Raw genomic sequence first — 13,602 nt, 5'->3', positions numbered from 1 at the left:
GCCCTCAAACCTTAAAAAGACAACAACAACGCACCAAAACCAGCCAGGAGCCTCTTTGAAGTCATTTTCCGTCTCATTGTTGCTGCTTTGTGTCCCTCAGAAAAATAAATTCTAGGTTTAGGATATAAAATTGTTTTTTTGAACTTTTATGCATCTTCCCAACCTGTTTCTTCCTATGGGAATCATCTCTGTGTCTTTTTGTGTGTCTCATGGTTGGACATCTTGTTGTTTTGTGCCATCCCCTCTGAGGTCTTTCTTGTTCTTTCATTTCTTTTTGATTGTGTTTTACTTTTCTGTCATTTTATGCTTCTTTGTCTTCATGATAAGTGTTTTTTTTCCCCTGTCTGTTGTATATGATGTGATCCTAATATGCAACGTGTTCTCCAGTTTTGCATTTCTTTGAAGTGATTTGTGTCTGTGGTTGGGTTCAGTTTAATTATTCAGCTTCATTTGCATAACTGTTTAAATTCTCTATTCTCTATTTTGTATCTGTTTGCAGATTTTTAACATTTCTGTAGTAGCGTTGCAACTTTTTTGTGGTTGTTTTGCATCTGTAACATTGCTTTTTTACAGGACCAGGAAGAGTTGAAAAGGGGGCTTCAGCCTGAGAACAACAGACTGAAGTCTTCAGTTGTTCTAAAGTTAAGTCAAAACGTCATCTTGTAGTGTTTTACGTTAAGAAACATAACAATTCCCTCTAAGAAGACTCTGGGAGGACGGCCATCTGCGTTGACTGAACAGGGTTAGGAGACGGAGGCAGCAGCAGTAACCACAGAGCAGCTATCTGCAATATGAGCAAAAAACACTAATTATAGTAGATAAAGACACAGTGTAAGTGCCATACAAATGCATGAAGAGTGAGGAGAGGTGCATCATGGGAGATCCCCCAGCACTCTGGGCCTATAGCAGCTTAACTATGGGATGTTTCAGGGTCACCTGACCCGTCCCTAACTATAAGCTTTATCAAAAAGGAAAGTTTTAAGCCTGATCTTAAAAGTGGAAAGGGTGTCTGCTTCCTGAAGCCAAACTGGCAGCTGGTTCCACAGAGAGGGGGCTGATAACTGAAGGCTCTGCCTCCCAAACTGGCAGCTGGTCCCACAGAGAGGGGCCTGATAACTGAAGGCTCCGCCTCCCAAACTGGCAGCTGGTTCCACAGAGAGGGGCCTGATAACTGAAGGCTCTGCCTCCCAAACTGGCAGCTGGTTCCACAGAGAGGGGCCTGATAACTGAAGGCTCCGCCTCCCAAACTGTCAGCTGGTTCCACAGAGAGGGGCCTGATAACTGAAGGCTCTGCCTCCCAAACTGGTAGCTGGTTCCACAGAGAGGGGCCTGATAACTGAAGGCTCCGCCTCCCAAACTGGCAGCTGGTTCCACAGAGAGGGGCCTGATAACTGAAGGCTCCGCCTCCCAAACTGGCAGCTGGTTCCACAGAGAGGGGCCTGATAACTGAAGGCTCCGCCTCCCAAACTGGGCAGCTGGTCCCACAGAGAGGGGCCTGATAAACTGAAGGCTCCGCCTCCCAAACTGGCAGCTGGTTCCACAGAGAGGGGCCTGATAACTGAAGGCTCTGCCTCCCAAACTGGCAGCTGGTTCCACAGAGTGGGGCCTGATAACTGAAGGCTCTGCCTCCCAAACTGGCAGCTGGTTCCAAAGAGAGGGGCCTGATAACTGAAGGCTCTGCCTCCCAAACTGGCAGCTGGTTCCACAGAGAGGAGCCTGATAACTGAAGGCTCTGCCTCCCAAACTGGCAGCTGGTCCCACAGAGAGGGGCCTGATAACTGAAGGCTCTGCCTCCCAAACTGGCAGCTGGTTCCACAGAGAGGAGCCTGATAACTGAAGGCTCTGCCTCCCAAACTGGCAGCTGGTCCCACAGAGAGGGGCCTGATAACTGAAGACTCTGCCTCCCAAACTGGCAGCTGGTTCCACAGAGAGGGGCCTGATAACTGAAGGCTCTGCCTCCCAAACTGGCAGCTGGTTCCACAGAGAGGGGCCTGATAACTGAAGGCTCTGCCTCCCAAACTGGCAGCTGGTTCCACAGAGGGGCCTGATAACTGAAGGCTCTGCCTCCCAAACTGGCAGCTGGTTCCACAGAGAGGAGCCTGATAACTGAAGGCTCTGCCCCCAAACTGGCAGCTGGTCCCACAGAGAGGGGCCTGATAACTGAAGGCTCTGCCTCCCAAACTGGCAGCTGGTCCCACAGAGAGGGGCCTGATAACTGAAGGCTCTGCCTCCCAAACTGGCAGCTGGTTCCACAGAGAGGGGCCTGATAACTGAAGGCTCTGCCTCCCAAACTGGCAGCTGGTTCCACAGAGGGGCCTGATAACTGAAGGCTCTGCCTCCCAAACTGGCAGCTGGTTCCACAGAGAGGAGCCTGATAACTGAAGGCTCTGCCTCCCAAACTGGCAGCTGGTCCCACAGAGAGGGGCCTGATAACTGAAGGCTCTGCCTCCCAAACTGGCAGCTGGTCCCACAGAGAGGGGCCTGATAACTGAAGGCTCTGCCTCCCAAACTGGCAGCTGGTCCCACAGAGAGGGGCCTGATAACTGAAGGCTCTGCCTCCCAAACTGGCAGCTGGTTCCACAGAGGGGCCTGATAACTGAAGGCTCTGCCTCCCAAACTGGCAGCTGGTCCCACAGAGAGGAGCCTGATAACTGAAGGCTCTGCCTCCCAAACTGGCAGCTGGTTCCACAGAGAGGGGCCTGATAACTGAAGGCTCTGCCTCCAAAACTGGCAGCTGGTTCCACAGAGAGGGGCCTGATAACTGAAGGCTCTGCCTCCCAAACTGGCAGCTGGTTCCACAGAGGGGCCTGATAACTGAAGGCTCTGCCTCCCAAACTGGCAGCTGGTTCCACAGAGAGGAGCCTGATAACTGAAGGCTCTGCCTCCCAAACTGGCAGCTGGTCCCACAGAGAGGGGCCTGATAACTGAAGGCTCTGCCTCCCAAACTGGCAGCTGGTCCCACAGAGAGGGGCCTGATAACTGAAGGCTCTGCCTCCCAAACTGGCAGCTGGTCCCACAGAGAGGGGCCTGATAACTGAAGGCTCTGCCTCCCAAACTGGCAGCTGGTTCCACAGAGAGGGGCCTGATAACTGAAGGCTCTGCCTCCCAAACTGGCAGCTGGTCCCACAGAGAGGGGCCTGATAACTGAAGGCTCTGCCTCCCAAACTGGCAGCTGGTTCCACAGAGGGGCCTTTTTGCGTCTTGTATGAAGCAGAGAAATCCTCCGACCTGCTTGTATTTTCTTATTGTCTGCCTTACTGCAGGTCTGCCTGCTTCGTTTCCCTATAAAATGTCTGCATGTACCGCTCTCTGAGCCCAGCAGGTCTAAGTTATTCTGAATACATTTTGTTTTTCAGATCTGTGACTCCCAGAGAAACTCTCGGTTTCTGACTGTCTTACTGACATAACGGCCGCCGCCTGTTTTCTTACTCTACACGTAACCCTTTGCACGTCACATTCATCTGTCTGAGGCAGCTGTGCAGATCCCGTTTACTCTATGAAATGGTTCCACATGCAGGTAGTCGCGACCTGCACCGTCTTTTCTGTGTATTGATAATATTGGAGCACACAGATGTGATTGAACACATCCAGCTCACAGACGCTGACTTCCCTCCTGCTTTCACTGCACAGACAGAGATACTGACTGTCTCACCTTCTTTATTTCAACCACTTGTTCAGCATACAGCTGGCCTTGTGCATAGAAAGAAACAACATAAATATGTCATGCTTCCCTGTAAAGGTTCTGTTTCCACAACTGTGTAGATGTTTTATTCAAACGTGGAGAAATGTGCTGAGTTTCCTTTGCTATAAAATGAAGAAATACATGTTTGGTTAAGTTTTTACTGTGGAAAACGACCATCCTCCCACCGTACAATGAGCATGTAATGTTAGCATGTTATGTTAGCAAGTTATGTTAGCATGTAATGTTAGCAAGTTATGTTAGCATGTTATGTTAGCATGTAATGTTAGTATGTAATGTTAGTATGTTATGTTAGCATGTTATGTTAGCATGTTATGTTAGCAATTTATGTTAGCATGTTATGTTAGCATGTTATGTTAGCAAGTTATGTTAGCATGTCATGTTAGTAAGTTATGTTGGCAAGTTATGTTAGCATGTAATGTTAGTATGTAATGTTAGTATGTTATGTTAGTAAGTTTTGTTGGCAAGTTATGTTAGCATGTAATGTTAGTATGTAATGTTAGTATGTTATGTTAGCAATTTATGTTAGCATGTTATGTTAGCATGTTATGTTAGCAATTTATGTTAGCATGTAATGTTAGCATGTAATGAATATTGAAGTTTACTTGTTGGGGACCTCATTAATTGTTCAAAATTCTTTCTATCTAACTAACTTTTCTTTTTAAATTTTCCCCATTGGGGGATGAATAAAATATTTTTCTATTCTATTTCTAACTCTTATTCCCATAAAGCACAGTGCATTATGGGCCGGCACCACCACATTTCACATGCCAAAACAAGAAAAAGAAAAGTTATTCAGATACAAACTCCTAACAGTGGATTGTTTTCATCATGAAATATTGAAAGAGGGACAGATGTGTGATCCAGATGCATCACCTCCACTCTTCTTTTCAGATGTTTTTACCTATCGTGTGACTTTTTTTCTATGCCGCTGCAGTTTTACAACAAAGTTTGTCACCGCTGACTCGAACCAAAGGTCATTTAAGCTCCAACACAGAGCTCCGATGATTTAAACGTACAAATGATCTGATTTTCCATTCAGGTCAGGAAACAACCAACAACACCAGTTCCTCCTATCGGGACTAAGAGGTGCTGCAAAAGTAGAATAACAGCAGAAATGAACACTTTAAGTGTCCCACGGATGGTTTTTAGTTGTTTATTTTGTTTCTGTGGAGTTTGAGATGTTCTCTGATTTATTCAACCTCCTGTTTTATTGTATAACTCTGTTCTTGTTTCACAGCAGCTTTCAGTTTGCTGATTGCTCAACATTTTGCATTTGGGTTGTCATTACTTCCCCCGGTATTTTTTCATCTTTGGCTTTCTCTGGTGCAACTTCCTCATCACTCACTCTGCACCTGCTGATGTTCTGCTGCCAACTCCTGGCTTGTGTTTGGGGCTGTTTCTTCCTTAATGAACTGTTTTGTCATCACAACTGCCACTTGTGAGTCCTAATTTGGGTCCTCTTAGAGCAATCCACATTGAATGAATTAGATTTATCAACCAAAACAATGCTGTGAAGGACAGTGAAGGACAATGTTAAGTGCTGAGCTGAAACTCTGAACTCTGACTCACCAGAGGGTTTTTGTTTATGGATGATCAGCAGGAGTTTCTGTCCATGGGGTTTTCCCCATGTGTTTAGTTCTTTTGTGTTTTATCACGTCTTAGTTTTTAAGTTCATGTTTAGTTTTAGTTTTGCCATTGTTTTCCTCACAGTTTCTCTTTCCTCAGTCCCAATGTTCAGGTTATTAGCTCATCTGCGACACCTGTTCGATTCTCTCAGCTGCATCCATTCACTCATTAGTTCCCTCAGTATTTAGGCTCTCTGGTTTCTCACAGTCTTGGGCTGTGTTCAAAACCGCATACTGCATACTTATCGATCAGACAGTATGCAGAGTGTTTACCCACAATTAATGATGGCAAAACGAGGCTTCATGAACCAATGAGGCTTTCCAGCCCAAAGGTTCGCCAAAAGGTTCATTACCCGAAGCCTCATTGAAACGGTCTCTCTAGTGACACCTGCTGTGCAAAAGGAATATATGACAGACTAAATTAACCCTGAGTTAGAGCATCCTGCAATATAAAATAAACAATTGTTGTCACTGTGTCTCAATGAAAATAAATGTGTGAAAACTGCATATATGGAAGTATTATTGAGTGCTATGGTGTTGATCACTCAAATGAAATATATCAATGATGTATACTGACTATAGTGCTTCTGGAACTGGGAGTATGAAAGTGCTTATGGGACTGGGAGTCAGGAATAAACTGCAACCAAACAGTATGGGCAACAAGACAAATATAAGTTATTGGTTTTTATTTTAAAAAATGTGTGTCAATAACGTTGCGGTTTAATATGCCCAGAAGAAAAAAGAGCGACAACTACTACCGATAACTATGTTCTTCTCTCGAAAAAACACACCTGCACCGCGGGCTTTAGAAGAAAAAAAACGCTAGAGTGGAGTCAGGATGCAGCGGCTCAGTCAGAAGAGCAGTGAAATACACGTGAGTCACTATTTGTCCCACTGTAATTTTTATTTTTTTTCATAATCATTTTTTATTTTCTCCCGTTCCAATCCAATGACTCGGGTCGCGGTGCTGATCTCCGCAATTTGAAGCCTTCAGTTCGTATTGATGATTAAAATTATTATTTTACAGTACAGTAGTTATTTGTAAAAAAAAAAATAAAGGTTACTACTTCAAGGATTTCGCCTATCACGGGTTCTTTTTGGAACGTAACCCCCGCGAAAAACGAGGGTTCATATCCTATATAACTATTCTAACACTATTCTAACCTAATTACGATATATTCTAATGCAGTAAAATAATAATAATAATAATAATAGATGATATGACTGATATAATAACTGAACTTAACCACTAACTCTGATACAACCAACGCACACTCTACCTCTCACCAATACCAAACGCCAACTCAAAACCCTCGAAGTGCCGCAAGGTTCAAACCCTTTTTATGCGATAGTGACGCTCAAAATGAATCAGTGACGTGTACACTGAATCCGAGGCCTCGTTTGTCATCAGTCACGTGATTTTTATGGAAACGATACAAGCCTCGAACCAACGCTTCATCTGGCTCGCCCCTTTTTGCTCAACACACGCTCCGAGGCCTCGCTTCAAACGCCACATCACTACCCACAATGCATTTCACTCCTGCCCGAGCCGAAATCAGTCGGCCTGAAGCTGATTTCCCTTAAGCTCTAAACTCTGTAAACTTTAGCAACATTTGAAAAAATTTCAGGCGAGAAAGTAGTCGTTTAGATCCCCAACGTGTTGAAAATCTGACAAAATACCGGCTATTTACAATTTTTATGAATTCGGCGCTACTAAAGCTAGCCGCAGTGAGCGACGCACTTCCGGTTATTTTCACAAAGGCTGTGTTCGAAACCGCCTACTTCTCCTACTACTCCTACTAACTTTAACTTTTTTTAAGTTCCCGGATGCATTCTAGATTCTCCGAAATGTTGGGTATGCATCATGAAGTTACTAGTCATACTCAAACTACCCAAGATGACGTCGCCAATCGTCATTTCCTGTCAAAACGGCAGTTTCAAGCTAGCTACAACGAGGGTAGGTTCACTTCCTGTATTTAGCCGGTATTTTGTGGGCATTGTGGGTAAACGCTCTGCATACTGTCTGATCGATGAGTATGCAGTATGTAGTATGCGGTTTCGAACCCAGCCGAAATAAAATACCTGTTGCCTTTTATCATAGGGAGAGCCATTACGATACAATTGGTGCTTTTGTTTTGAAAACAGGAAGTGAACCTACCCTCGTTGTAGCTAGCTTGAAACTGCCGTTTTGACAAGAAATGACGACGGCGGCGTCACGTTACGTTGCATCTTGGGTAGTTTGAGTATGAGTAGTAACCTCATGATGCATACCCAACATTTCGGTCAATCTAGTATGCATCCGGGAACTTCTCGCATACTCAAACTCGCATACTAACTCAAAAGGTTAGTAGGAGTAGTAGGAGAAGTATGCGGTTTCGAACACAGCCTTGGTGAAATCCTTTCACCCTTCACGCCATGCTACGCTCAAGTTGAGTAAATGTCAAGTCATGACATGACTAAGTCTTTTGTTTGTTTTGATACCCATAGTCAAGTTGGAAGTCATGTCTGGAACCATTTTTCCCATTTAATTTCCACTCATTTTAGGATACAAAAGTTCTTAATAAAAAGAAAGAAGGAAAAAAGCTTAAAATAGCTCTTCAGCTATGTGTTGATATGTGATGCCAAGAGGCCCAGACACCCGGGGACTGAGATCACACCATCCCGTCTGCTTGTCTCAGAGCCCTGATGAACTGACACAGATCCAGTCTGCAGTAGTAAATGCTCCACTTCATTGCGTCATTGTGTCTTTCTCTCAGCCTGCAGCAGCTCCTGCTGTTTGAGTCGAAAGGTCTCGGTCATCCTTCGAACACAACACGTTTGCATTTGTTCTGTCTGGCCTGGTTCTGCTCTCTGCAGCTCGACATGCTCGCCTCTCAGCTGTCTGCTGTCTCACCTGCAGAGAGTCTTTCTGTTCTTGGCAGCTGACTTCACTCCAGCCTGCGAGGAGTTTACAAAGACACTGTTCCCCATCACAGGAGCTCAGGTGTGTTCTGATGTCTGCCTTCACTTATAGCCCAAACCAACCCACTGATGTTGGTCCCTTTATGGAGGAAGTTTCTGATTAGCACGAGTGGTCCCCGTGTTTGTTAGTGTTTCCTTCCCTTCACCTTGCAGTCATTGACTCCACCATGAACTCCACAGAATGCCACATCATCCTTTCAAATGGGTGCATACAGGGTTTGAATCCTGACCCTAAACCGCATGAAAGGTAGGGGTCCTGAGGCAAGACCCCCTTACGCTGCCTGCTTACCTGGGATATGAGTGAGTGGGGTCACATGGCACTGAAAGGATCAGATAATTGGCTAAATTACAATAAGACTGAGTTATTAAGTGCATGTAGACACCTTAATCTGACAAGAAATTGGATCGGATCGGATTAAGACCCCGAGATAACTCGGTTGAAAGTCAAATTAAACGTGTTTGCAGACGGTGAAGCACGTGGTGAATCAGACTTTGCGTTCTGCGCATGCTCCAGATGTTTTCCCGGGGTCGTGACCCGGAAGTCAAAGGAGACGATATTCCTGTTGTTGTCGCCGTCGTAAAGAAAAAAACAACGCGATGGAGAATATCAACTTAAACATACAGAAAGCTGTGGCTACCTCGAGGTAAAAGTAGGCAACAGAACCTCCCAAAATAAGCACATCTATCAGAGCAACCACTGAAAAAATCAAACCTAACAGGAACAGCTGTCCACGGATCCTGAATCCACAAAGCAAACAGACCAATCGAGCATGCATGAGTTGCTCGTACAGACTGCGACTTGAGAGAGAAAGAAAGATACAGAGTAGAAAAGGTTGTAGAGTCAACAAGGTTGTCTGATGCTTTCACATCAGGTGAAAATCCGTCTGCTGCTGGACTCGATGCTTTAGTTTGGATCCTTTTAGCTCAACTGAGCTGAAGAGTCTGAATAAAAGACCAAAAAAAAGGAAAAGAACAGAAGGCCGAATCCCTTTTTCTACTGAAAAATCAGAGCAAATTCATGTCAAACATTTGTATCTCAGACAGTCGTGTGATTTCTGTACAGAAGGCAGCCAAGGACGAGCTGGTTAGACGTCCTAATGTAGAGCGAAATAAACACTTTTAACAGAGAACCTTGAGAAGTTCTCAGAAAGCATGAATTTTTTTGTCACTTTGCCCTTGTCTGAGCTGAGTGTCTGCTCCGTGCCGCCTGTCACAGTGAGGTCAACGCCCCCAGCAGCTTCCACACCATCAAAACCCTCGAGCAGAAACACAAAGAGGCTCCAGAGAGCGCACCCTGTCGGGGTTTAAAGGGCACGCTCTGTTCAGCTTTGGTCCCGCAACATGCTCAGCCTCAGAGAACATAGATGATCACTGAATGTAAATTACAGCTGGATTCAGCCAAATTTCTGCATAAAAGCCAGAACAGAAACCAAATGTATGCGTTTTACATAGGGCTGGGCAACGATTACAATTTTTAATCCAATTAATCACATGATTTCCCTGATTAATTTGCTGCTATCAGTTGTGTGTTTTGCCTTTAAGTGATATTTTAGACTGGAACTACTACGCTGAGAAGACAATTCAACTTGGCAGTGTTTACAGATGACTTTGATTCTGTCGACTCCGCCGTCTGGAAGAACTTTAAAATGAAAATGGCCGAGTAAAAGTTCCGTACCCTTCTCCATGTTTGGTGGATCCGCCGATTACTTTCTTTTCCGGTTCCACAGTAGCCTAGCAAGCCAGACCCGTACAGCAAAAAGCTGTACAGGGGTCTAGTGACGCTGGATAGCAGTGTGGGCGGGATAAACGGCTGTCTGTCAAGTTTAACGCCACGGAATAGGATGGCGCAACAACCAATCAGAGCGATGAAGAAGTTTTATGTAGTCAACGCGACGGAATGTACATCGTGGTTTGTAGTCTATGGCCTGAAAAGCTGATTACTCTTAAGCTATAAACTCTGTAAATATATAACTTTAGCAACAGTTGAAACATTTTCAGGCGAGAAAGTAGTCATTTAGACCCCCAAGGTGTTGAAAATCTGACAAAATACCGGCTATTTACAATTTTGTTCCCACGAATTTGTCGCTACTAAAGCTAGCCGCAGTGAGCAACGCACTTCCGGTTTTGCCGTTCAGCCCGCCGTCTTCGGTACATCATGCTCGCAATTGACTGGGGATTGCTCTCAGATGTAAGTTTACTTCGTTTCCCTATAAATCTAAAGAGAGCTAGCTAATGGAAGGCAATATAGCTGTTATATAAGCCTGTTTGCCGGGCGCAGCCATTGTTTACCTCTCTCTGGGACTTTTTTTTTTTTTTTTTTACCTCTCTCTGGAACTACACACTGAAACGTCGCACCTCTGTCGTCACTAGGTAGCCCGGCCTCTGACCCCGCTCCTCACGATTTGTTTGGCTCGATTAAGTTTTGATTTGGAACCTCGCAAAACGACCACAAGTGACTAGACTAGCCCTGGAGCAAATTCCATTTGTGGCCGCTAGGGGCGTCTAGATTTCTAGGCGAGTTCCACAGCAGACAGCAACAGACTTTTACAAAATAAAAGCCTGTGAGCAACACACTTTTACAATAATAAAACAGGCGTAGTGGGTTGAGCAGGCGCCCCATGTACAAGAGGCTATAGTCCTTGCTGCAGCTGGCCCTGGTTCGAGTCCCGTATCGGACGGCCCTGTGCTGCATGTTGTTCCCCTTCTCTCTGCCCCCTGCTTCCTGTCTCTCTGAACTTTCCTATCCATTAAAGGCACAAAAGCCCCCCAAAAATAATAAGAAAATAAAAATTAAAAAAACCTGCCATAATGCACAATAAAATATGTATCGGCGTTAATTAACGAGTTAACTCGCCCTAGTTTTACAGCTAAATGTCTGCTTGTCCGGCAGTAAAAACAGTCTGGAGATTATATTTAAAATGGATGCCTGCAGGTTCACCGGGCGATTCGGACAGTCTGCACTGCAGAGAGGTGAAGATAGAATTTTCTATCGACAGCTATACTGATGCGCCGCGGTGTCACAGGTCTTTGGGCATCTCGGTACGTTGGCTGAATGGACAGAGTTCAGGAGACGAAGTCTTTGAACAGAAACCACACAAAGAAGGAACCAAAAAGCATTGTCTGCCTCTGAGTTGCTGGTTTCAGTTTGCATTGTTGGATTTAAAACCTGTTGGGATTAAATGAAAGAACACACTGAAACATTTCATAATTATCTTTGACAAGACAGCTGATCGTAAATATCTGAACATATCGTCCCTGCAGATATTCACCTGAGGAGCAGTTTGCTTCTCAATAGAAGAGCACATGAATAATCTGTGTGCTTCTCCTTTTTTTGTGCTTTTTTTTCAGACATGTGAGCTGCTTACTTTTTCTTTACATTGATGAACATAAGGGAAAGCATGCATGGTTTACTTTGCCTTCTTCAGTGACCCAGAAGATAAAACGTGTTATTTCGTCCGATCTCTCCTGCAAACACATCAGGCTGCAAACTTCCACCGTGTGGCGCTCCATCCCAGACGCCTCCGAGCCCAGAGAAGTGGACGCCGCCTCTGGACCAGGCTAACATCAGGCTAACATCAGGCTTCTTCTCTGCACAGTAAAGCCTGTGAATGGAACTCTGGATCGTGGTGCTGGACAAAGGTTTCCCACAGTAATCCCTTGTCCGTGTGCTTCTATCAGCTGTTGATGAATGAGGGTTCTTGATGCAGCGCCGTCTGAGGGGTCAGAGGTCACGGGGGTCCAGCTTAGACTTGCTCCCTTGTCCCTTTACACACTGAAACTCCTCCAGATTCCTCGAATGCTTTAATGATATTCTGCTCTGTAGAGGGAGAAATATGCAAATATTTCTTTGAGGAAGATTGTTTTCTCTCACATTTGTGGACAAACCATCTTTGACCCTCAGAGACTCAGCCTGTCATGGAGGCTGCTTTTGGATCAAATCATGCGTCCGGTTGAATAGTCTGTTATCTATTATCTCTTATCGTCTTTTCCTAGGCTCTCCTCCTTGACGCTGATGGAAAATGTTGATGGAGCATTCAGTAAAGATTGTAAGATAAATTCTTCAGGACTACGCTGCAACGGGAGTCCGACCACACTGATGTGGCTCTGCAGAACTGAAACTACAAATATTTTTTCTGATTTTGGGGTGTTACTCACAGTACTTTAATTTGCTTTGGACCTAGGAAAAAAAAAAGCCTCTTCACTGAGGCTGTCTTCATGCATTTTTCCTTTGCTGGTTGAGGTTATTTCACTCAGTTGTGTTGCTCAGAGAGCTGTGTGACACATGCAACCTCTGCTGACATCACTGCTGGCTGCAGGGATCTGGACCACCTGTGAAAACCTAAATGTGTTGGAGTAACTTCTGCACCCACTGTGTTCAGCTCATGTTGCAGGTGACGAGCCGCACATCTAACGGTCCGTCTCTGTGACAGGTGCATATGTAAATAAGCACATGTGTGATGATTCAGGTGGACTTTTTGCACTCTTTCATGCGTATTTCCGTGCTGTCACTCAGCTCTGACGTGCCGGGAATCTGAAGCGACTGCGTTGTGTCGCACAGAACTAAAACCGGCTGCAGCCTCTGCTGTTGTGATTGTGTTCTAATGAGCAGCGACTGGAGGCCGCAGCGTGTCACCAGTGCTGAACCGTGACTGTGAGAGTGCTGATGGAGGAGCCCAGCCCGTTTCTGTTGTTCTCCAACATAAATCACTCCGAATCAGAGCATCAGCAGAGATCCTCTCCGTGCGTCTGTCTGTCCATCATCCCTCCCTGCCTCTCATGCTCTCTGCTCCGTCTGTTTGCAGCCACGCTCACATCCTCACGCCACTCCATGGGAGCATGGCGCCCCCCAGAGGTTGATCACTCCACCTCCTCTTCCTCCTGCAGCAGCATGGGGGCACATCATGAATATTTCACCAGGCTTAACTCCACTTAAAATATGCATTCTAATTGGGCCTAAGTGCCGGAGCTCCGCTCTAAGTAGCATTCCTGAGTTTTTCCCTCTTCCACTTTCCTCTCTGACACCTTCCATATGCTTCACGGACTTTGTTGATGTTGCTCACTGATCCGTTTCCTCCTCCTGCTGTATTTTTGGGGGGGACTTGTCACATTGAAGCAGACCATTCTGATTCACGGTGACGTCGTGTCCTGCAACATGGAGGCACGGGGGAGACGGGCATCCACCTCGCTCACGACACTTCCACACCCGAGGCAAACCTCTATCAGAACACAGGTTTACAGCAGAGTCTACCATGAACAATTTAAAGCTATTTGTGATTCATTTTCGAGCTGCAGCTTTCAAACTATCCCCCACAA

The sequence above is a fragment of the Odontesthes bonariensis genome, chromosome 13 (genome assembly GCF_027942865.1).
Source record: "Odontesthes bonariensis isolate fOdoBon6 chromosome 13, fOdoBon6.hap1, whole genome shotgun sequence".
In the NCBI taxonomy this organism is placed as follows: Eukaryota; Metazoa; Chordata; class Actinopteri; order Atheriniformes; family Atherinopsidae; genus Odontesthes; species Odontesthes bonariensis.
Note: the sequence above shows the minus strand (reverse complement) of the source record.